We start from the raw sequence: 26,021 nt of genomic DNA on the forward strand, positions 1-26,021 counted from the left end.
GTTCCCAGCTCCACACAGAGAGCCGGCCTGGGGGGACACAGGGCCGCCTCTGAAGGTCTGAGAGGAAGATGGAGCTGCCTAACTAAGCAGATGGCAAGTCTGCCCCTCCCTGGCTCCTGGCCTGGGCTCACCCGGGGCCACAGCCCGCCTTTCTCCCCAGAAGGGGAGCGAGGCAGGGACTTCCAATCACCCGCTCTGGTCTCCTGCTCAGTTAGCAGGTCGATTAGGAAGCCCCTGGACTTGAGGGTCCCCGGCTCACCTCCGGCAGCAGTGCCCTGAGCTGCAGGCCTCGGCCAGGCTGGCAGCGCCTGTGTTCACAGGGGGACACGTCAAGGGCTGAGATTTATTAAATGAGGGCATTGTGTGTTCAGAAGGAGATCGGTATGTTTGATCTCAGCCATTATTGATTTACCTTTCCGCGTGATAACTTTCATTAAGTGAGATAAGCAAATGTTGGTGTGTCCGTTCCCTTTTAACTGTCAGCAGGTAAAGAAAGCCCAGGGCAGCTGTCCCCAGCGGCTGAGACAGAGCCATTTTCCTACCTCACCATTAACTGAGGAGACTCAGGACTCCCCAGGCAGGAAAGCACTTTGGGTTTCATTGACTTTTTCTGGTGGACATGCCTGAGAGTTCATAGGACTAAAGGCAGTGGAGAGCAAGCCCCTCGGTGACGGGTCTCCAGGTGGTTAATGCTGGGCTCTAACATCTAACTAAAACTGACACCAACCCACAGCGAGGTTTCTTTAAAGCCCTGGACCTGCAGACTCTCCATCATCTGTAAAATCAGAAACTTTATGGCGACCTCAGGCTTGAAGTAATTTGACTGTGACTGAATGGTCCTGCTGACTCACTCCGCTGAATTTCCATCCAGTAAATTTTCTTAATCCAGCTGAGATGTTCGAATGGGTCATGGCCAGGGTCCTTCTGGGACACAGGTAAGGAGTTGCTTAGCTGCACGAGGTGGTCTTCTCTTGATGCGGCCCTAGGATGTGCCACTAGGGTATCGCCGGGCACCTGACCTTAGGGCTGTGTGGTCTGCAGTGTGGGCACAGTGTCTGCAAGAAGAATTCCAAGGCGCTTTCCTTTTGCTTTTGTAGAACTTTCTGCAGGTGGGTGGAGACCTTCATTTTCACAAATACCACTCCTTTTGGAGATGAGAAAACCCTTAAGCACGTAGCTTCGAGATTACCCAAATTAGTCTCTTTTAAAACACCTCTACCGCTCTCTGCGTGGGGTCCCCTGCCCTGGACACCACAGCTGGGAACTTCCCTTGGTCGTCACACTGCCCACGGCGTGTGTTTGTCAACTTCTCCCAGCACCCCCAGACGCCTGGGCCTTCTGCAGACCAGGGACCTGTGTTCCCCTCCTTTGTATCTCCTGCAGCTAACGTAGGACCTGACCTTCAGGTTCTGCTGAAGTGAGCAGGGGCCGAAGACACAGCAGGCCTTCTGATGACTGTGGGCACAAGGGGATGTCCCTGGGCCAGAATCAGCGCAAATTCCACCTCCACTGGGACCTCAGACCATAAACTAATCTGATCACATAGAGCAACGCAGGGGCCCGCCTTCCCCGAAGAGACCAGAATCAGGAGACGGGACACCGTCGTGAGGGGAAAGCACGAGGGTCAGGGGAGCAGGGAAGGCAGCTCTCAACTCCCTCCATTCCCGTAACCTCTGCGACCTGGGAACACACATGGGCCTGTTCTTAGGCCTTTGTGACTTGGGACTTTGTGAGCCGAAGAATGATTCAGGGGAGAGGCCTGGGTCTCAGGAGGTGGGTTCTACCTTCAGTTCTGCCACAAATCCCTGGCGGCGAAACGACAGGAAAATCCCTTCATTTCTTAGGACCTCGATTTCCCTAAGTTTACGGGGAAGAGCTTGGACCATGTCATTTAACACACGCCTTCCAGGCGCTGCCGTGAGCCAGGCCCCGTTGTAGGTTCCGGGGACCTGCCCTGTCCCCAGTGAGCTCAGCTTCTGGGGAAAACACAGGATGACAAGTGGATACCTAGGATCTTGAGAGGTCATGAGTGCTGTGAGGACGGACACAGAAGGGCATGGGCACCGTGACAAAGAAAGCAAAGGTGAAGCCATGAAGTGTTTCGATGAGATAACATCTCGTGACGAAACCACAAAATATTAGAACCGGAAAGTGCCGTGTTGGTAATCTGGTTCCACACTTAAGGTCACCACCTTGACAAGGAGGTAAGTAGGTAGGTGGGTGGGTGAGTAGATAGAGTCCAGTTATACCCTGTACACAGGCGTGTGCCAGCGTTCCCCTTTCCCCGTGACACACACGTGTTCTCCCGTCGCTCGGAACCCCCCGTCGCTGTGTGCTGCCCGGTGTCGGGGCAGCGGGGTTGGCCATTCGTTCTTCTGCCCAATTTCCCAATCAGAGGAGAGTGACTCCCTGCCAGTAGCTTAAAATCAGCCCACGTGGAGTGTCTACACCGCGGACACGGGCAAATGCCACAAATCAGGGCTTTTTCATTTCTTTTCACTGTTTTGGAAAGCCAGTTCTTGACCCTTGACTGGCACTCCACCGACCAACACTCTGCAGATGGCACCTGGCATCGCTTGATCTTATTACGAGAGTTCACGTCCTCTCTGAGAACCATCATAATTATAGGAACTAGCCCGGCAACCAGGAAAACAGAAACAAAAAGACAAACCCCCAAACCCCTCTCACCCCAAACGTTGCGCTGACGAAGGCCTCTCCTGCTAGTCTTGGGCGAAGGAGGGTTCGTCCACTCCAGCCAAAGCCTCCTCTGGTCTCTGGGGCCTGTCTTGTAGTTTGACTGGGAAGATCCCTTGTATAGTTTTATTTCATCGCCTCCAGCTGCAGGAATCCCTTCTGCCGCCAACCTACCGAAACCAGCCTTTAGGTTCACCTCCCTGTTTATTTAAACTCCAAACCCACAGACTGTTTTTCCTCTTCTTGTTTTATCTGCTGTTTCAGAGGCTGGGATGCTGGTGTGGGGAGACGGCCCGAGGCTGCGGGGACCACGTGGGGACTCAGGAGACCCAGCCCAGCGAGTGCCCAGGACTCATTCTCGGGGGGCCGGGGGTTCAGAGCTACCACTCTTGGGAGACCGCTGACAGAGAGGTTCCAGCGAAGCAGAAAAGCCGGAAACTGAAGGCCCCGGCCACGTCGGCACCTGGATGCCGCGTGACCTTGAATGCGTCGCCTGCCCCTCTTTCAACCCCGGGTTTCTCCTCCGGGGCTGAGGGGCACGGAAGTGCACACCTGTCAGTCATCCCCGACTCTGAAATTCTGTGATTCTCCGGAGGGAAATGCAACTTTCCCGTGGCGAGACTCTGCGTATTCAGTCAGGGATACTGACCAGCCCCACCGGAGTCCTTTCAGGACCATCAAGCACTGAAGCTGCACAGTAACGCTCCAGTGACATGAAAGCCCTTATTCTAGATCCGTCGGAACCGAGAAGGGCGCCCGTCCGTGAGCCGTGTTTCTCGGTAAGAGGATCAGACACAGCAGGCCTGAGTCGCTAAGTGGAAAAGCCTCATCCCAGGACCCCCTCCTCCAACTCTGCTGTCATCATGTTCAATGCAGATGGGGTTTCAGGCTTCTCACCTCGAGGCAGATGGAAAACAGAATATTAGAGGGTCTCCACGCTGCCACAGTTGGGCGTCCGAAGAGATACCAAAAAAGGGCGCAGCTTAGTTTGGCCACGTGAACAAAGAAAGAAAAAGGTAAAAGTAGGATAATTAGCTCATAAAGACAAAACCCTGGGGCCATTTAGTTTAGGGGCCAACCATCCTCCAACCTGACTGGTGTCATCGTGCAATAGATGATGTGAATAATGAGTAGTTAAGAAATAGCGTGAAATGATCCACATGACATTTATTTAGATGTGGAAACTCGTTTTTTAAATGTTTATTTCTCAATATGATACAAGCTTTGGTAGGTACTTAAATGGGTAAGCTTTCCATGACTGTAGAGGAAAATCCTCCTATATGGAAAAAATTCTCTCAAACGGGCTATTTTCCACTCCAGGGCCTTTTGTGCTCACCCTTCCCTCCGCCTGTCACAAGCCCACCGGCTTCTCCCCTAGGACCCTTTTCACTCACAAGCATGTGGCCCTGCTTGTGGGCTGGCACTGCTCTGAACGAGAGCTCTGCGTATTAACCCATTTAATTCTTAAAGCAACTCTGTGAATGTGTGAGTATCCTTATCCCCGTTTTATGGATGAGGAAACTGAGGCACAAAGAACACTAAGGAACTTGCCCAAGCTCACATCGCAGGTCAGTGGCAGAGCTCAGGGTGATGCAGACAGGATTACTGCGCATGCACGTATACACACACACCACACACACACACACACACACACACACACACACACACAGAGGGGTCCTCATTCCCGGCACCATGCTCTCCTGTAGTTGTTTCTCGTTCAGTTATTTCTCATCACCTGTCTCTCCTCCTACAGAGCAGGTAAGCACTGTGCGGGCAGGGACCAGCCTGGGCTCGTTCACTAGCACATCCTGTGGGTTTTATCTGACAAATTCCCGAGGAGGGCACGGGGGTCCATAGATTTATTTTGCAACCGAGAGGAGAAAGTGGGACACAGCAAGCTTTGCTGAGGTTCCCGAATTGCAGATGCAGCGTTTGTGCCCCTAGGAGAAAACCACCGAGGGCATGTTCTCCTCAGCTATGTCTCTGTAATTCCCTATGGTTCTCAATTCACCTGAGTTCTCAGGTTGTAGCTTGAGAAAAAGGGGAGTGAAAAGGATGTTCTTCCTTCTCTAACATCCACTGAATAGAAAGGACAATGCCTTTTTCAAGCGTGGCCAACATTTAGATTGGAAACGTGTGCGTGACGTTTTGGGCACCAATTCTCAGCCGGGAGCCGGGCATGTGGGGAGATCACCAGCCTGGGAGTGGGCATACACGTGTCGGCATCCCAGCATTCACGCTGCCTGGCTCTGGAATTCACTTTCCTCACCTGCATGCTGCAGCTGAGGATGCTGACCTCAAGGGGCCTCTGGATGATTCGATGAATAGACACTATTTGTGACACAGTTGGGGCCCTTGGTAACTGCGGTTCTAACCTTCCAGCTGCAGTAAATTTCGTAGCTAACGATAAATCTTTAAAAAAAAACAAAAAACACTTGCTGTTATGGATAAATTTTAGCTCCATAAGTAAGTTTTAGAGCGGCAGATGTTGTAAGAGTCGCTTTTCAGTGTCAGAGTCAGTGGATGTCACTGCCGGAGGCTGCGGGGCAACCCTGGAGGCCTGGCTAACGGCTCTGCTGGAGACCCCTTCGGGGGTGCAGGCCGCGGGCCGCACGCTGCTGGGGAGCCCTGGTCACCTCAGCAGCTCTGGAGAGAATCCGTCAGCTCCAGGGCACTCACCGGGGCTCAGAGCACCTGAGAGCATCAGGGGAGCCCGTTCCCACCGAGTGGTAGACGTGTACCTCGAGTGGTAGACGTGTACCTCGGATGCCAGCCGCCTCGTGGGAATCCTTCCTGGGCTCCGGCACTCGCCCTTGACAAAAACTAGCGAGAAAGCAACTACTCCCTCCCAATCCCCCATCCCACTCTTAACACCATTTATTACAGTTTGTACCCCTTACTTTTCCCCAGAGCCCTCATTCTGGGCTCCCATCCCTATGGCACCTGTATGTTTCAAAAACTATGCTCCCTTTTCTCCGTTAAGCTGACATTTTTTAGCTTGATGTTATAAAGAAAGCCTTTCATTAGACTAACTGATTCTTATATAAAGGCCTATAAACATTTAAGAGGAGTGCCTGCTTGTTAAAAGGGAATCTTGTTATCTGTAAAATGGAATCATTAATGACAGAAATTCTGGCAGGAAAAGCGAAATTAAGGTTTTCTAGACAGTCTGGGATGGATGATTTTGCAGGGGAGACTTCCTTCTTGGGGCTCACCACGTGGGGGACCCCCTACTGCCCCGCTTGCCTTGGTCCCAGCTCTGCAGGCTCCTCTGTTCTCCCCACTTGGAGATCCACACATACGTGCACACACATGTGCAGGCATGTGCACATACTCATATGCTTACACACACACACATGCAGGCGATCAGCGCTGTAGACGGACAGGAGGTACCACTGCCGAGCGCATTTACTTGCTAGATGTACTGTGATGGGTGACGGCGGGCAATGCCACTTTACTACTCCTTAAGCAAAACATTCCCTCCTCTGACCCCACCTGATCTGTAAAGAACACACGAGTCCTGTCCCTGGCTATGCTGGAATTCTTGCCTGCCCTCCTAGCACATGTCTTTGTATTCTCTCAAGATCAAAATGAGCGGATCTGTCCTGAAATCACTCTGGCGTTTGCGGCACTTTGGGCACACCCTCCCTCCCCTGCACCTGTCTCTCGGCCAAGCCTGCACTTTGTGAGGGGAGGGGTCTCCGCTGGCATCTGCAGAGCTGGGCGGGATGGCATCAGTGCTGAGGGCAGCCTTTGCACAAACGGGCCTGGTGTCAGCCGCTCTGCAGTGACATCGTCTCTGCAGAGCCACTGAGGAAGCGGCCATCCGACACGGGGGGCCACTGGGCGGAGGCCCTCAGACAGCCTCCCCGGGAAAGAGTGGGCTTGGGAAGTGATCACCCAGCTCAGGGAGGGAAAATAAAAGCATCTGTTGTTGTTGGTTTTCTGTCTTTTTTTATGTTCAGGGAAGAAGAAAAAGCCTCAGTAACAGGATCCTTCCTGAGCCGCACCCGCTGAGTGTAATCAGGTAAAACCCATCACACAAAGAATTCCACAGGCTTCTTTTGAGGCCCGGCCACAATGCTACCCATTGTTTACACTTTAATTAACTTCTGTTTTACTGATTTATTTGTTAAAAAAAAAAAAAGAAAAAAGATGAACTCGCCTTATGCTGGGAGTTGAATTATTGCAATTTGAAACTCCTCATACCTTTCTTGAGAACTTCAAAGGGCAGCCAAGGTTGTTTATGTAGGAAATCAAATTAGCAAAACTATCACCGCGGCTTAATGGCTCGGGGTGGCCAGTTTGACGAGAAGCAGTAATTGAAAAGCACCCCCTAGGCCCCCCGCCCAAGCCCACTCTTTAAAGCAGTTCTTAACCGTGAGTAGGGCTGCTGGCTCCAACTCAGGGGTTAGAAGGACGCAGCTGCCCTGGGTTTGCAAAATCCCACCTATTTCACAGGAGATGCTTCCAATGAGAGAGAAGGAAGGAGAAAATTGAGGTCGAACTGGGGAGGGAGATGGAAAAAAAATGGGAGTGAAGACAGTGAACTGGAGGAGAGGGGGCATATCTGAAGGTGCCATGAAAATGAGTCACCTCCACCACCAAAAACACAGGCAGCCCATTCAGAAATAAAATACCGCAGCCCGAGGCACGTGCGCTGGAAATCTAAAGAAGGCGGGCTGGCCACATTTTAGGCAACACAGGAGAGGAATAATTACAGTCCAGTGTCAGCACATCCTCTTTCCACAAGGACCAGACACACAGAACAGAAAAGCAATAGCAATTTTGGATGTTCTACTGTCCCGAGGAAGCATAAGCGTCGAAGACATAGAAACATCCTCATGGAAATCACAGGCCTCATCCCAAACTTAGAGTGAATGAGCATTTAATAAAAGCATGTGTTCGTATGAGCCATAAGGATGCCTGGTGAGGATCCTAAAGTCATGTAATAAAAATAACCAAGTGTTCAAAAGCCTTTAGCTGCTGCTGACCAGAAGGTAACTGCACTCCATTTGCTGGGCTTCACCCCATGGCTATACAGTAAGGGCCAACCCTCAACTCCAAAACACCCACACAGCTCTCCCAAACACTCAGGTGGCTGGCTGTGACAGGGAGTAAACCAGGACAGAAAATAAACTTTCTCAGCACCAAAGCATAAATTACCACACTCTAATCCTTAGTTGTTAAATCGAACAGATCCTCCGGAACTAACCTTTTCCTGTAACGCTAAAATACGTAATTCAGTGTCTTAAGCTTCTATAAAGAGTGACCAAAACTGAGCCTTGATAGAAGCAGTCAGACAGAATTATTCCCGAATCTGATACAGACCTTACAAAGATTAAGCTGTAACAGGTTAGTCTCTGTATGATTTAGAATAACTTAGCATATGCCCAGAAATCAGGCTGGATTTGAAGAATTCTAGGTGATGGGCTATAGAGAAATTGCATAAGCTTGTTTCTCTTTTGGGCTTTAATACAGCGAACGTTAGAACTGAGGGTAGATCTCTGGGCTCTAGTCCTGATTCACCATGCCCCACACTTAGCTATGTGATCTTGAATGAGTTTATACTAACCTCAGTATCCTCATCTATAAAATGGGCATAAAAATAAACCTAGCTTCCTCTCAGGGCTGTCCTAAAGGTCAGAGGAAAGGGACATTGTAAACTGAAAGCACTGTATACATGCCAAGGGTTTGTGTTTATAGGGAATTTGGGTTTGTAAAGATGTTTTTGAATTGTTCTGCCATTGAAAGCTGCATTTTTGAAGCTTAATTATATAGAATATAAAGAGAAACATAATTTCTGAATCAGGAAATCTTTTCTCAGACCCAGATTTGGGGGAAGAGCCTATCTTACAGTTATATTAAAGACTAAATTTTTCAATTGATATTTAAATAAAAATTATTGTAGGCACCAAACATGTGGTATGGGAAGTGACAGCTTGATCAAGGATGTTCGTTTGTTCACTGTTGCTCTTTTCATATGTTTGAACCCAAATACAGTCATGCTGTCCCAGATAATTTCAGAAAGAGGAAATTTAGGATAGTGTGTTATAACTGACCATTTTGTTCTAAATAAACTAGTTTCAACTCATTTTATAAATGACAAGTATATGCTTTAAATGAAGCATTAGCCCAAATAACACACACTTAGTAAAATAGACAACCACTTTCAAAATTTAGCATGCAGGTTATGAGCAATCCCAGAGAAAAATGTAATTTCATGCTTTAACAAATGATAATAGTAAAATTGGGCTCACCTTTTAAAATAGTACAAAAGTGTTTTTCACCCAACAGTGCCTCATTCAAAAGTAGAAAGTGATGTCATGTCCATTGACTGCGTGGGAAACAGAGGTCTAACAAGCTTGAGGGATTTGCCCTGAGTCTCACAGTTAGTGGAGCTTTTGAGTCCAGAGTTGTTTTTTGACCTGGGCTGCCTTTTCAGCTATCAATTTTCAACTTGAAGGAAATGAGAAATTTGATACCTTTGGACATGAATATGTGTTCTGGATTTTCCCACGTAGGTCAGTAAGGGAGCATTTTGAGAAGCATCTCAAATCAAAATGAAACTATCATACACCAAACACCTGGGGAAATTGGGGTCCAGTTCCCATTGCAGGTACTTAGAGTAAACACACACCTCTCCAGCACAGGCTAATGAGAGAGTCACCCCTATCTCATTTTATTAAGAGCAGAAATATAAACAATAGATTGATTGATTATTGATTGATCATGATCCAGCAGACTTTTAAAAAAATTTTTAATTTAGTTTTCATTTTACATTGGAGTATACTTGATTTGCAATGTTGTATTAGTTTCAGGTTGACACTAAAGTGGTTCAGTAATACATATATTAATACATATATCTATTCTTTTTCAGATTCTTTTCCCATATAGGTTATTACAGAATACTGAGTAGAGTTCCCTGTGCTATACAGTAGGTCCTTGTTGATTATCTATTTTATATATAGTAGTGTGTATATGTAACCCCAAACTCCTAATTTATCCCTCTCCCCCCCCCCACCTTTCCCCTTTGGTGAATTTCCCCTTTGGAACACTACTCAGCCATAAAAAAAGAATGAAATAATGCCATTTGCAGCAACATGGATGGGCCTAGAGGTGATCATACTAAGTGAAGTAAGCCAGACAGAGAAGGACAAATATCATATGATATTACGTATATGTGGAATCTAAAAATATGACACAAATGAACTTATTTACAAAACAGAAACCGACTCACAAACTTCAAAAACAAACTTATGGCGACCTCTGTCCCTTTTAATTCCCAGAGGATTTGGGTCCACAGGGAGCAATCTCCAGGCAAGAGAAAGACAACAGAAAAGGGTTTGTAGACGGGGTCCAAACGGTGTACCAATAACTGTCCACGGATGGCCATGGGCACAGCCTGGCCTGAGAGTAGAAACCAAGCAAAGGTACACAAAGCACATTTCCCAAAGCACAGCACTGGACCGAGGCCAGCGTAGGTAGGACTTGGGAAGCTGGACATTCAGCAGAGCCAAGAGACCTGCCAGCCGGCTCTGGGACAGAGTGAGTCACTCTCAGGCTGAATGACATCTGAACCCCACGGCCCAGGGAGGGAGGTCAGAAGTAATGACTCTGAGCTCTCGTTGTAACCGAGGCCATTACACAGGGTACCCGCCCACCAGCGTGTGCACCCAGGAGAGGATTAGACCCCATTCAGGAAGTAATTCTTCAGATCGAAAAGTGGATGAGAAAAGGAGACATCTATTCCTTCTGCTTCTCAGAATAGCAAAGACTCAGAAAGCAAAATGCAGTAGGGTCATGGCCACTTACACCCAACACAGAGCTGCAGCGGCAGCTAAGACCCCATGGCAAGTAGTAAGTCACAGGCATCGGGTATTTACATCACGTGTTAGAGGGAAGACCCACTTCCAAAGGTACCATGTAGATAAAGATCTGGAATCCAAGTGAACTGGGAGAAATTAAATATCACCCACCAAGAGTGATAAGGGCTTTGAACAAGAAAGTAACACCCAGTAGGAAAAGAAACATTTGAGCAGAAATTTGACAACCCATGAAGCATAGCCTTGACCAAATTAAAAGGAAGTCTAATTCCTTAACCAAATCTGGGTCAGGGTTTTCACAGTTTGTTTGGTAAGCTGAACAAACCAATATTAATATCAACCCCCCCCCCAATTATATCCAAGTTAACAGTATAGTTATGCTATTTTATTTTCTTGACTAATCTTTCAGTTAGCTAACACGGCTTTGTCATACAGTCCCTAGTAAAGGAACCAGTCCAGTTATAATTACACATAGATATGGAGACTGTTTCAATCATGATCTGGCAAAACCGTATCAACAACACCTGAGGCTAGAGGCTTATTACATATTACAAAACCCAACTCTTTTCTATTCTTTGGACCTCTTTATACAGATGCATGGATGGATGGATGAATGGTTGGGTGGATGGACGATGGGTCAATGGATGGATGGATGGATGGATGGAGAGCTGTATGGTTGAATGGATGGATGGATGGATAGATGGATGGACGGATAACTGTACAGATGGATGAAGGGATGGATGGATGGATGGATGGATGAATGGATGGATGGGTGGATAACTGTATAGATGGATGGATGGATGGGTGGATGGGTGGAGAAGGGCAGGTAGATGAGTACTAGAAAGAGATTAGAGAAAACAGGGGAGAGGCAAAGGAGACAAGTACCATTTTTGCCTGCACTTCAAGCCTTGATTTATTCTTTGTTTTTTATTTAGAAATGGTATTTTGATTCTGTTTCCTCCCCATTGCTCTCAAACGATAAGCTCCCACGTGGTAGGGTCAAGTCTTTATGAATTTTCTCATAAAGGAAGTAGTACAAAACCACATGCAGCCAACAGATTTTTTTAAATGTGGGGATTGATTGGATGGTAAACCTAAAACTAATTAAGCCACCGAGAGACAATTTGGCACTAGTTTTTATCCCAAAGGGCAAGGATGTAAATTCTAAGATAAAATTTCAATGTAAAATTACTACTACTTGAAGGCGATTTTACAGAAACAAAAATATCAGATGGTAAGAACTACAGAAATAAATAATCCTAAAAAATTCAACCAGAACACCGTGATAAAGCTTATCTCCGTATTCCCTCGAACTGCCCCTCTTGAAATGAAACCGCATAAAATAAGAAATTCAGCAGTGGAAAGTGGAGGTCACGTTCGTTCAATCCGAACGGCTCTGACACGTGGTCTTGGCTTCGGTGGTGAGCAAAGTGGGCCTTTGAAGACGTTCACACCGGGCCAGCGAGGCTCTGCTGGACAGGGCTTTTCCGACCTTTTGTTTTTATCTCACTTGTTCCAATTTTGTCAAAATCATGGCGATTTTCAAGTGATGGTTCGTTGTCCTGACACCTGAGAGCAAAGCGGGTCTGTGTGTGAGCCTGCGCTTTGCAGAGGCCGCGCTGCAGGTTGACACCTGAGAGCAAAGCGGGTCTGTGTGTGAGCCTGCGCTTTGCAGAGGCCGCGCTGCAGGTTGACACCTGAGAGCAAAGCGGGTCTGTGTGTGGGCCTGCGCTTTGCAGAGGCCGCGCTGCAGGTTGACACCTGACAGCAAAGCGGGTCTGTGTGTGAGCCTGCGCTTTGCAGAGGCCGCGCTGCAGGTTGACACCTGAGAGCAAAGCGGGTCTGTGTGTGAGCCTGCGCTTTGCAGAGGCCGCGCTGCAGGTGGATTCAGCCTCTGCTGCTCACCGGAGGCTCCTCCCGGGGGTGGAGGGGGGCGGGTTTGAATGCTGGTGTGCTCTGGAGTCACTAGGACCCTCTGTCTCTTCCCTGCCTCACTGACGTCAGGCCAGTTCTGCCTGTCATCACATCCCAAGCCCTCCATAAGGTGAGAGCCCAAGACATTATTTTCTGACTTCTGCGCGCCTCGGGGCCCAGGTAACGTCTTGAAATTCACTTGAGACCGTTGCTGAAATGATTCCAGTGCTGGGGCAGGAGCCCCAAGGAGGCCGATGGGTGATGAGAAGCCCTGGGGACGCGGCCACACCTGGACGGGCTGGTTGGAAGGAGGCTAGGGGTTCTGGCCAGGCAGGAACCGGCTCTGTCCAGAGGGTCAGCAAGAACATTAACACTCCCGCATCCATGGACATGACATCCAGGGGTCTCCTGGCCTGCAGACACGTCCCTCCGACATAGGTCACGGCTCACCTGTCCCCCAGGGCCTGCAAGGAGCTCCCTCCCGAAAACACTGAAGCAGTGAGCAGAATCCACTGCGCTTTTGTTTGTTTCGTTGTTAATTTGCTTGTTTTCTTTTTTTTCATCAAAAGCCCCTATCAGGAATAATATAACCAAAATAACTGAATCAATCCAAAGTTTAATGAAACAAAGATACCACTCGCATTTTTTTTTTAAATGAACTGGAGAATCGTGTGTTACATTGGCAAGTACTTAACAGCCTTGTAAGTTGCTGGGCTGTTTAAAAGCGGATGCTGTTCTTCCACAGGCCTTGCCTGCCCGGTGCCTGTGTGTCCCACCTGCACAGGTGTGTACCGTGACGTAACCACGGAGCTCAGGGCACAGTCACGGGGCCTCCGGACAGTCGCCCTGTGTCGGACATCAAGGCGCCAGCAGATCTGGGGTCTGCGGAGCGCCCTCAGCCGCCTTCCTGCCGTGGCCTCATGTGGTGGATGTGCCTGCATCCCACCCCAGCCCCACCAAGCCCCTGCAAGGTCAGCTGGTACAAGACAGTGTGACAAAGGGCCATTCAAAGCCATCCTCCATGCCATCACCCCTCGGCTCTCCAGACTCCTTAAAAACAGGCACCTGTCCGAGACTCCAGTCAGCTAGCCAGCTTCTCTCCTGTTCATTATTTCTTAATTCAGGGAATTAACTTATTTTACGTGGCAAGAAAAATCCCTGACACTCTCTGTCATTATCAGAATGAATTCTTTTTAGTTCTTGATCCCAGGCCCAAATGCCCGGTTGCAAAGTGCAGAGATAAAGATGGCGGGTGGTACCCGAGATAAGGGCCAGCCTTCTCAGCCTTTTCCCTTGGATGTCATTTCAGACGCTCTTCCCCCTTCGGTGCTTCAATGGCATTTCTTTTCAGGTTAACAAGGGTGGTTCTCCAGCCACGCAGTGCTGGCAGAAGGTACCTCCACAGTCCCATGGGGGTGGGGGGGGGACCCACAGGCTGCCTTGGGGAGCCCAGGTTTCCTCTGTGTGTCTCACAGCTCCTAACGGACCACAGAGACCATGACAGACTTCATCATGGGATTTCCCCCAATCCTATGAGTCGTATATTTGTAATTCTTTTCCAAACTACGCTGTGGAAATTATATAGTTTTCAGATAATCCATGTTTGGGTTGGTTGCACCTACTTGAATATCCTGAAATCATTCCTATAAGAATATCTAAAATGGAAAGTTCTTATTTGGCCTATGAGACCTAGTAATTCATTTTGATTCTATTAAGACTTTCCAAACGACAGATATTTTTTTTCTTCCCTCTATAAGTGATTTTTGTGATGGTTTTCATGCAAACAATTTGTATAACAAGAGCCAACCTTTAAACACTGGGCCTGTGCAGTTGTCTGCCGGCAGAGATGAAGAATGCTTGACAAAGGCCTTGAAGATGTTTCCAGTCTCTTTCTGTGATGTGAGCAGGCGGTGTCGGGGTGAAGACCACACATGACGTTTTCCAGAAACTGCTGCTTATAGACGTGGACGGGCGTATATGTCTTCATATGACTTGTGGGTTTCAGAGCTGTGTCCACATGTGCGAATCAGTTTATTTTAAAACACGACACTAGATAGACGTTTCTCCAAAGAAGACATACAGATGGCCAAGGGGCACATGAAAAGATGCTCAGCCTCACTAATTATTAGAGAAATGCAAATCAAAACTACAATGAGGTATCACCTCATGCCAGTCAGAATGGCCACCATCAACAAGTCTACAAACAGTAAATGCTGGAGAGGGTGTGGAGAAAAGGGAACCCTCCTACACTGTGGGTGGGAACGTAAACTGGTGCAGCCACTATGGAGAACAGTCTGGAGGTTCCTCAAAAAACTGAAAATCTAAACAAGGACCTACTGTATAGTACAGGGAACTCTACTCAATATTCTGTAACAAAGTAAATGGGAAAAGAATTTGAAAAAGAATAGATACGTGTATATGCATAACTGAATCACTCTGCTGTACACCTGAAACTAACACAATATTGTTAATCAACTCTACGCCAATAAATAAAATAATGTGACACTATATCAAGTAAGGCGGCTGGAGGCAGGATGAGTCCCAAGATTAACGGAAAGGAACCCGCTATTTAAGAAAGTCAAATAAAGGTGCCTAACTTGTCTAAGCGTTCATTTGCAAGCTGACCGGAGGGTGAAGCAGGAGAGAAGGGGCCGTCGGGCCTCGGCCTCCGAGCCTTGCAAGGGGTGGGCACCCCTGAAGGGGAGGGACGAGCTCCTGGGGAGGCCAGCGAGGAGGGAAGAAGGAAATGAAAACTTTGAAAAGCAAAGGCTCAGCTCCTGAACAACGTTCCTGCCTTCTCGAAGAGAGTCATCCCAACGGGCGTACTCACCGTAGAAGGAAAAGCAGAGCAAACCTGCGTCGTGTCGCTCAGGGAAGGACAGATGCCGCACAGAGGCGCGGCCCTGAGCCCCTGCTCCTCCCTCACACGGAGCTCCCGGGCGCAGGGAACCACCTCGGGCTGCCCTGTCCACCCCGTGGCCATGAGATGCCCCCCGCCCCGCCGCATAAGTGTTGTGCACTGTCTACGAGCCACCACCCCTTCGAGAATTTTCTTAGGATGTGCCCCGCCAGGACGGCCCTAAGAGAGAAGGGCAGCTCACCTGACGGCATAACCTAACAGCCCACCTGACGGCATAACCCCTGTGCTTGCTGCGTACCGGAGTGGGCCTTCCTCTGTCAGAGCAGGACTGCTCCCTCCCTGCGGACGGGGGCTGCAGCCCCATTCACGAATAAAGTCACACCGTATCCTGGAGAGACAGACGCTATGCTTAAAAATAAATAAACAAAGGCAGGGACTCTATGGCAAACCCCATCTCTTGTCCTTCTTGGCTGCTGGTGGGACCCTGGCCAAGTGCCTTAACCCCTCTGAGCCTCGGCGCCCCCATCTGCCAAAGGAAGAGGGCACCCGCCCTGCAAGCTGGTCCTGAAACCTGGCAAGAGAGGTTTACAAGGTGCCCAGGGGGGTGGCTGTGAGGACTAAAGAGAAAACTCCAGCAGAGCTGCCAGCAGCTGCTCCCTAAATGTCAGCCCTGTTCCCCTCGCCTCCTGACCCATGTATCCTGCAGTCTGTCCTCGGGGCGGCTGCTCTGAAATACTTTCCCACTGCGTTTTAGGATCTAAGTTTAGTCTTTATTCTTGTTGCCATGAAATCTTGCTCTGTTAGAATCATCTTCCCCACGTACCACGCTTCTCCCAGATCCCTGCTCTTTCACCCAGCATAAAACTCCTCCTTCAACTCCGTGCCCCCCCCCATTTGATAAATATGCTGTTCCTAACTTTACCGATTTAAAAAATTATCCTGAAACCTTGAAAAAGACATTGCCATTGCCACATCAAACAGTATACCACGTACTCGGCCTCTGCAACGAATACACAGCTGGCTGTTCTAAATATTTGGTTATGTTTTCTCGTTGAAGTGTCTAGCTCCCCAGTTAGATTAGAAGTTTCTGGAAGCCGCAGATAAGTCTGTGCACATTCCCTGGTTTCACAGAGTAGATGCTGAGCCGATTTTTATCGAGCCAAGTGTACATTTTGCCGACTGATTTGCCACTGAGGTACCGTTGATTTGCCAACGACACCGGGCCTCAGTTTTCTGCAGTACCTTTCCTTCTCCCGCCTGCTTTTCTGTGAGAACGCCGTTTACAACCGGCCCTGGGCACCCAGCCCCGCAAACCACAGAAAGAGGAACCGGTTCCAGCCAGAATCATCACAGCCTGTCTTGCCAGGGTCCTCAACTCACAGCCACGTCGGCTAACAGGCAATCCATCAGCTTACCTGCTCTTTCCGGAAACAATCCAACACAGGACATCTTTGCCAAAGCAAACTGCCACTTTCACAAAATGCTAACCAAATCTGAATATTACAACACTCACTATCCAGGATGGTTTCAAAATCTCATTCTTCGTGGTCAAAAGCCTTCAGAAGATTGATCATTCATTCATAAGCAAATGATAATTGCTCAGTAATTCCCACCTCTGCCAAGGCTGGAGGTGGCAAAACTATTTTGGGGTTAGTTTGCCCAGCTAACGAATCACTCAGTTCCTCGCACGGAAACAAATTGGCTCCGGCGTCTTGTGACAAGGCTTTGGGAATAAATCGATGGCGCAAGATACGCTTTGTCCCTGAAATGCTGGCCGGAATGAAGGAAGTGTCCATCGGTGCCAACCTGCCCACAGACACAGTGTTCTTTCCTCTGCCCAGCGTTTAAGGAGCCTTTGTGTTCCCCGTCCTGATAAGGCCCGATTTCAACACGAAGTAGATGTTTTCAATGAGTCGTTACCGAACGAAAATAGAGCTTTAAAAATGGACACCTCGACACAATTTCAACGCTACCAACCCAGACAACGTGGCTCTCATTTTCGACATAAAGCTTCTCCTTTTGGATGCTGGTGATGACAAGAGTGTGTTTTTCACACGCCGAGCGCCAACAGTAGCTGCTGATAGCAGACGTGTCGGAGCGGGACCTGCCGCCTACGTTACATCCATCTTCCTGCAGGAAGTGGCCGCGTGGTCCCTCGGCCCACGTCCTCTGACTAGTTCTCCTTCTAATTGATAGACTCACGGGTGACCACAGCGGCCTAGTGGGACACGCCAAACACTAAACAGATGACCGACTGGCGGGGAGAAATCTGCCAACACAGGCACCTTAATGCAAGCCACACGGGCTGCCAGCGAAGGCGTGGAGGGCCGGCCGCGGGGCGGAGAGCAGGGCCTGTTTCGAGTTATCCAAGACCCCGGTGCGCAGAAAGTAACATTCCTAAAAGTGAAAGCCATGGTTCTGATTTACTGCCACCTGTTAGCGTGACTCTGCCCTGCTCAGTCGGGCAGCAGGGCCGTCCAGAGGGGAGGGCTGCCCTGCATGGGGCAGGGGTGGGGAGATGCCCAAGGAAGGCCGACCAGCAGGTACCCACGCTGCCCATCGCGGGATGGTGATGGGGATGGTGTGCTCTGGACCCACTGCAGTGTCATTTGGCCCCGTTTATGGGCGAAACCCATCTCCCGGGGGTGGCGGGAGGGGCCCGGGTCGTTCATTAGCACCTGGCCAGAGGGCAGCTCAGACCTGTAAAGGACAGCTGTCTAACTAGATTTGCTTGTGTGTCCTGTCTCAGCGTTTACAATAGGCCTGGGCTCCTGGCCTTTCTAATTAGATTGGTAGCCTCATAGCTGGACGGTGCAGCAGTAAAGACTGCCCTCCCCTGTGTAAGCGCAAACTAGGGCTCAGAAGAGATCCAGGACTCTTGCAGCCCATCTCCCCCATCACTGTACCTGGCGGTAATGAGACGGAGTTTATTTCTTCTTAACCCTCCCACAGGAGTCCAGGCCAGGCTGAAGTTCAAGCGAGATGTCAAAAAACACACGTGCAATACGGTAGCGGCTTCTGGTTCCCTCCAGCCCCTTGTTTCCCCTAAATGGTGCCTTGCGGGCAGCCACGGCCCGGCGGCCGCGGCCCAGAGGCCAAGAACAGGATGGGACTGGAAACGGAATTTCCCTGTCGCCCCTCAAGGTGGTCTCCAGACCGGGGTTGAGAAAAAGCAGCAGATCAGGGCAGGGGGAGAGTCGCTGGCTGGGGTTCTGCATCCAGCCTCCTGAGCCCCCTGGGAACCAGCGGGACGTGGAGGGCACCTGGGCACCGAAGGGGAGGGAATGGCTGCTGTGGAGGCCGGAGCCCCATCCCCACCCTCGAGCCCCACGGTCCTGCGGCTGTAAGACCACGTCTGTCCACGTCCGAAGTGGCACCTTCATGTGAAGAAGATCTGTGGCCTCCCAAGATTCTGCTTTGTTGCTGGTACCCTGGCTGGTGGGCATCTCACCACAGCACTGGTCACCTGGGGACCATTTACCAGGGACCGAGCATCATTCAGCTTTGATAAAGGACTCGCACTCAAGTTTTTATTCCTTTACTGTAAAAAAAAACCACATAATTTTCCCTGTGTCGTCCACGCTCCTTAGAGAGTGAAGTGCCCCAAGTTGCCACCTTCCCAGCCGTCACCCCAGACCACGTGACACTGGGGCCTCAGATGCTCACCGTGTGTCCCCCTCCACAAGCAGGATGCCATCTCCTCTCTCCTGAGGCGGACACAGCAACGTTGCGTCCCCAGGGTCCCATGGTCCCAGAGATGCAAAGTCTCCGCAGCAAGAAAGAGCATTTTTCTTCTTAAATGTTCAGGAAAGCAAGGGGTGACCGCACACACCAAAGCACAGATTATAGCCACAGATCAGTCTTGCCATTTTTATTCTATTTTGACATCCTCCCAGAGAGAAGCCTACCTGATTTTCAGGAACATCAATAATAAAAGCAAGCAGCATGTTATTCTTTTAAAAGCACCTCCTTTTTTTAAAAAAAAAAAAAAGAAGGAATGAGTGATGGCCCACCTTCCCGCAGCATTTGAACTGTCGCTCCGTCCCCCTCCCCTTGCTGGTTGGACGCGCCCACCCTCTGACTGGGATCTTAACGAGACTTCTGCCAAGACCCAGCAGTGACTCCGGAACTCAGCTCCATTTACGGCCTTTGTTCGGGCCCTGAGTTCCGATGTTCTGTCGTGCGTGTGGTTCCCTCGCCGACACGCTCCCTGCTCCCCACAGGCTGCAGACCCGCCGTCCACGGGCACGTCTGCCAGGGCTGTGCATCCCTGTGTTAATCCCAAATGCTCTCTGGGGGGTTGTGAGATGCCCTGAGCCTTTTCACTGTATCTGGCCACTTCACACTCCTGCTTTACCTACTGCAGCCCGAGGACACTGAAGGCTGGGCCCTGCTTCTGCTCACATACTCTGTACCTCTGTCCGCCCGTGTCTTCAACAATGTCACCTTCAGACGCTGTACGATGACACCCTCATGACTCCCCCTTGTAGTGATTCCCAGAAAGGCTCATTCTGTGGGTCTAAGGAGTTGCCTTATAACTCCCCCAAAACGCACCTCGTTTAAGCGTTGCTTGGACTTGGTTTCTGGCTCACTCTCTCTAGAGAAGGGCTTCTGAGGCGGAAGCATGAAAGAAAGGATTAGTCAGAATGCAGACAGACTCGGCTCCCCCATGGCAGTGAGAGCCACCCGTGTCTCCCTGTGTTTCCACAGGTCTTGTTTAGATGGGAGTTGCTGGGGTGCGGTGGCTTGGACCCACACACCCGCTTCTACGCTGTGCCCACCTAGAACAAATGATCACCAGGAAGTACATTCTTCCAAAGCGACGAGACGAAGACACACGTGTGGAAACTGTTTCAAGGAGTGAGAATGATCTCTTCCTTATAGCTTACAAATTTTGGAAAATTGAACCATAAAAGCAGTACAGACCCTGGCCTCTACTCTTAACCTTTGAATAAAAGAACCATGTGCCTGAAACTAAGACATGTGTGCAGAAGTACGGTTGTGCAGGCAAAGCAAACCCAAATACTGGCTTTGTTTTGAAACGAGAGCCCTTTCTTGGTTCTGATGTCCTGTGGTGTTTCTCATTCCAGCCTTCGCGCCGCACACATGGGTGAATTAAGTCGGCGTTCATGGAAACGGTTTTAAAAGGTCTTGAAACTGAGAAGTGGATTATGTCAAGGACTAAAATTACTTGAGAACTTTTTGATCATAGAGATTTTGGAGTATGATCAATTTGACACATGTGTCCATAATGATATGAATATGTGTGCATTCTGTATTTCTGTGATAACACAAAAGATGTGGGCAGAAAGAAGTTGCTCCAAATGCTTCATATAATGTTTTATTTAGTTTAGAACAGGTGTTGCAAATAGGGTCTCATATATTACTAGAAATGCTCTATCACATTCGCATTCTTGGCAATCCTTTAGTTTCCTTCTAAAAGCTATCGACAGCTGATTTTGCTCCTTGAATTTCTAAGAGAATAACTTTCCATCTATATGTGAATGTATTAATCTTGATTTTCAAGTATAAGTATCAGATAATGTGGCTCTGTGTGACAAATGGGAGTTGCAGCACAGGACTTACCAAAGAAGAAAAAGTGCACATAAATCTTTCCTTAGCCTTACCCCCTTTCTTTGTCTATTTCTGGAATGAGTTCCAGAAAACTCCTCCTGAAATTAAAACGTCCTGGGATGAAGTTGATTTCTGATGATTCAAAGGCATATTTCTCTATCTCTCATTTCATTTCATTTCCAAAGTAAGTTTGAAAAAAGAATCAGGGGACATGATATTGGTGGAGAACGGACACGACCCAACCTCGAGACTCACTATAAAGCTACAGTAATCAGGACGGTATGGTGTTGGTGAAGGAATAGACAAATAGATCAATGGAACAGAATTGGGAGCCCAGAAATAGACCCACACAAATATAGTCGACTGATCTTTGACAAAGGAGCAAAGGCAATTCAACAGAGTAAATATTGTCTTTTCAACAAATGTGCTCAAACAACGGGATATCCTCGTGCAAAAGAGTGAATCTAGACACAGGCCTTACACCTTCACAAAAATTAACTCAAAATGGATCAGAGACCTAAATTTAAAATGCAAAACTATAAGCTTCCTGGAAGATAACATAGGAGAAAACCTAGATGATCTATAAAAGATACAATTGATAAGCTGGTCTTCATTAAAATCAAGAACTTCTGCTCTATGAAAGACAGTGTCAAGAAAATGAGAAGACAAGCCACAGACTGGGAGAAAATATTTGCCAAAGACACATCTGGTAAAGGACTGTTATCCAAAATATACGAAGAACTCTTAAAACGTAACAAGAAAACAAACAACCTAACTAAAAAATGGGCCAAACAACTTAACAGACATCTCATCAAAGAAGATATACAGATGTCAAATGAGCACATGAAAAGATGCCACACATCATACGTCATCAGTGAGATGCAGATCAAACAACAACGAGATACCACTACACTCCTATGAGAATGACCCAAACCTGGAACACTGGTGACACAAATGCTGGTGAGGATGTGAAGCAAGAGGAACCCTCACTCATTGCTCGTGAAAATGGGAAAACATTTTGGCAGTTTCTAACCAAAACGTATTCATCGTAGGATCCAGCAATCAAGCTCCTTGGTCTTTACCTGAAGGAGTTGAAAACTTCTGTCCACACAAAATCCTGCATGAGTGTTCATAGGACCTTTATTCATAATTGCCAAAACTTGGAAGCAACCAAGACATCCTTCAGTGGGTGATGGATAAATAAGCCGTGGTCCATCCAGACGATGGAATATTATTCAGAGCTAGTAAGAAAATGAGCTATCAAGTCATGAAAATACATGGAGGAAACTCAAATGCATATGACTAAGTGAAAGAAGCCAGTGTGAAAAGGCTACCTACTTTATGATTCCAGCTATATGACATTACAGAAAAGGCCAAACTATGGAGACAGTAGAAAGCTCAGGGTTGCCAGCAGTTAGTGGGGAGGGAGGGGTGGACAGAGCACAGGGGATTCTTAGGGCAGTGGGACTCTGCTGTATGATACTATGTTGCTGGATACATGTCATTACACATTTGTCTAAACCCACAGGAGACACAGCACTAGGAGAGAACCCTAATGTCAGTGGTGCACTCTGGGTGGTGATGACGTGCCAGGGCAGGTTCATCAGTTGTAACAAATGTACCATCTGATGGCGGAGATTCTGTATGTGGTGGAGCGTAGGGGGATCTCTGGGCCTCTCTTCAGCTTCGCTGGGAACCTAAAACTGCTCTAAAAACTAAAATATATTTGTTTAATTAGGGGCTAAAAATCCCAAGATTCAGTCTTTTAGAAAATACAAGCAGCTATAACATCTAGACATTCGCTAGACCAATGGAAAATTTTAAGAATATGTGAATTGCTTGATTCAGTCATTTACAGTTAGAAAAGTGTTAATTATGGGAAGAGAAAAGCACCTCATTTTCCCCTTAAGGCAAAAGCTCTTATCTAAGAATAAGACTTTGGAGACTCAGAGAAGACCCACCTGCGTGCAAGTGAACGCGGAGGCCACAGAAGTCCAGGGGCCCGAAGAGAATCCTGTCTGGACTGGCGGGCGGCCCCGCCCATCCCACTCCCCGCCAGTGGCCCAGGCTTCCCCCTCAGCGGTATGGATGCCATGGGATACTTTCTCCCAGTCCAAAGCCATCTCCTCCCAGCAGCCAAACCAACAGGCAGGACGGCCCCTTTGTTTTCTCACACAGAAGAAAAGGGCGCTTGCAGAAACACATCCCCAGCAGAGAGCTCCCTGGGACCTCACAGCCGTGGCTCCAGCCTGGAAAGTATCCTTGGGGCTCAGATGTTGGCAACACAGACAAATACAGAACATGGACGCCGGGAGCAGCCTTGAGCGCCACCAGAAGCTTCTTAGAAGCCAAGCGAAAGGAAGTCCACCGTGAATAAGGATGCCACCGTTTCCCCAAAAATGGCTTCTTCCGTTGTGTCCTGCTGTCTTTACCCTGATCTCCTGCAGGCTTCACACTCGTTCCCATATTGCAAAAAGGACACATTTTCCATGCGTTACCGGGGTCAGCAAACGACAGCCCACAAGCTCAGAATAGTTTTTACACTTTTAAAGGGTTAGAAAGAAATCAAAAGAAGGCTGTTATCTTGTGACATGGAAGAGTACGAGAAATTCAAATTTCAGGTTATTGGGACACGGCATGCCCTCTTGTTTATGTATCGTCCATGTCTGCTTTTGTGCTACGAGGGCAGAGCCGAGCAGTTGTGATAGAGACCCGCGAAGCCCAAAGAGCCTGAAGTATTTATTACCTGGCCCTTGACAGAAAAAGTCTGACAACCCCAGATGTGTGCGATTGTCAGTCTAACGGCACAGGTTCCAACACGGCCTCCATCATGGACAGAAGCTGACGGGGCAGAGTTCAGGGCAGGCCCTCAGCATCACTAGTGACTGAGGGGCTCAGGTGGTAGACAGAACACATGGGCCTCTTGTCACCCGAGGATGCACTTCTGCCAGGAAAGTGCAGATAAATACCTCCAGTGTATGCAAATCAATGAGATAAATTATGAAGGAAAGTTTAAACTTCAGACGTTGGTGTCTTAGAGAAAACTATGCAACCAGAGCAAAATGTTTCCAGTGCCTGGGTCAGCTACAGAACATTGGGCTAAATTGCTCAGATCCAGGATTTGAATCTTCATGTGAATAGATTTTTGCCGCAATTAAGAAAACTGGCAGATTTTCTTCTGAATTTCCCATGGGGAGGCCTCAGTATTTCCACTTGTGCCATTAGCTCATTCCTCTAAGGCAAACATAAGTTAATATTCAGTCATTCGTGAGAGTGTTAGTTTTCTCATTCATTCATTCACCCAGCAAATATTTACTAAGCACAGGTGGTAAATAGATGAAACAGTAAGGGCCCTACCAGCAAGCAGCGTAGAGTCCAGTGAAAGAAACAGACACATGAACCGAATAAATTCAAATGTAAACATTCCTAAGTAGAAAAGGGCACGTTTAAAACACCAGAATCAACATCTTGTTTTTTAACGAGACAGTCATGTCAGGCTGAGAACGGAGGGCTCCTGGGGGGAGGAGGGAGGGGAGCTGGAGGGGCCGGTTGTCCCCCCCTATCCCACCCCCAAGTCCCCCTCCATGGAACACAGGAAGTAAATGTTTTTTCACCTTAGCTGCTGTTAGCGTTCAGAACACACAGTCTAAACCAGGCCTCGGGAGAAAAGTCATGCTGGATCTCTATTCATGGTATGTGGTTAAACATGTTTTCATGTTGTCAAAGATTAAATAATTAGGAGAACATGGTCAACATCAAAAGGCAGCCCCTTGTCACAAGCAATTAGGAGGCTGCCACAGCCCTGCCAAGCAGGCGTTCCTGCTGGTACGATACCTGGCTAGCCAGCCAAGTGGGCTTGATGTGACACCTGGTCTGGGCACTTTGGACTTTTCGTTTCAATCTCATTAAGACAGTTGTAATCCAATAAATGCAAAAATAACAGAGGCAAAATAGATACTAAGTCGAGGGCAAAATAAGAGGCAAATTAAGAAAAAGAGTGAGTCACTAGCTTATGAATTAGAACTCGCCTCATGAAGAAGCCTAAATGGAAATGTCTTACGTATCTCAAAACAGATCTCAAACTGATATATATGTCAAATCGTTTTTTTTTTCCAACTTGTCTGTACATCCTTATTAAGAAAGAGATATGTGGATTCAAATGGGTTTCCAAAGGGTCACCTAGCTTATCACAGCATAATTATGTAGATGCCTTTTTAGGGATCCTACCTGGTAGGATTCCAATTTTATGGATTGGATTGTCAAAGAATGAACTAGAAAAATCTCACCGGAGAATTCCTCCTAATTGGTATGCTTATGAATGTTAAGCGATACGGGAAGCCTCAAATCAAACTTGTAAAAATGGCCTGATTCTCAAACCGTTAAGATGTAAGTCAAGAAAAGCCCCTCGGATCCTCCCTTGTAGGCTGTCCCTCTGGGGTCTGACCTGGCCTCTCACAGTTCTAAGCCCCAAGTCTTGGAAAGACTGCTTCTTGTGGGAACCTGGGGGCCGGGCCGGGGCTGAGCCCAGGGCAGTGAGAGGGCCCAGGCACGGGGCGGTCCTGGACGCCCTCAGCTCGGGAAGTCAACATTTCATGGCCATTTCACTGTCGTTTCTCGCACAAATCTTCCGTTAAAAGCAATGCCTGATTGGTCAGTTTAGAACCTTCCTGTGTAAGGAAACACCTGCGGGCCCAGGCCTGATAGCTACGCGTCACACCTGCAGGCGCAGCGTCTCCTGTCTCTCCTCTGCTGTTTGCAGGACCCGGTCTTTGCCTGTCTGAAGTCCTGTCATCTTTAAAGCATCTTCCTGGAAGGCACAGGCCTCTCTCTAACCTGCTTCAACGTCAGGCTGGGGTTACCTGCACCCTCCAACACCACTGTGCCCCAGGCACTAACTCCGCTGCTTCCAAGACCAGCACAGGGGCCGCGCCAGACCCCCAGACCCTCATGGGCCCTGCCCCCAGGCGGTCCCCGGCTCTCGGCATCTCCGTGCCCTGCGACAGCTGCTCTCCGCTGCAGACAGCTGAAGAGGGTCTCTGCCGCCCGCACCTGCCTCTGGGCGCCCCCCCTGCAGCCCTGGCGCCCGCGGCGTCCAGCCTGGTAGCCCACCACCTGCCCTGCAGGACAGGCCCCCGGCCACCGGTCCCCGCTCT

The 26,021-nt window shown here is 48.7% G+C and overlaps 1 long non-coding RNA gene across 3 annotated transcripts in view; it reads right to left on the reverse strand.

Moving 5' to 3' along the window:
- Positions 1–26,021, reverse strand: part of LOC309647638 — a 478,548-nt gene that overhangs the window by 153,900 nt on the left and 298,627 nt on the right. The window contains exon 8 of one of the 3 annotated variants that reach the window (XR_014256211.1): positions 12,364–14,441. The exons of the other annotated variants lie outside the window; for them this stretch is intronic. This is a non-coding gene — a long non-coding RNA (uncharacterized lncRNA). Of the gene's footprint in view, positions 1–12,363; positions 14,442–26,021 lie in introns of those variants that run through there. 3 annotated transcript variants of the gene reach the window in all.

This window comes from Balaenoptera physalus (assembly GCF_965194825.1).
Source record: "Balaenoptera physalus genome assembly, chromosome: 18".
Lineage (NCBI taxonomy): Eukaryota > Metazoa > Chordata > Mammalia > Artiodactyla > Balaenopteridae > Balaenoptera > Balaenoptera physalus.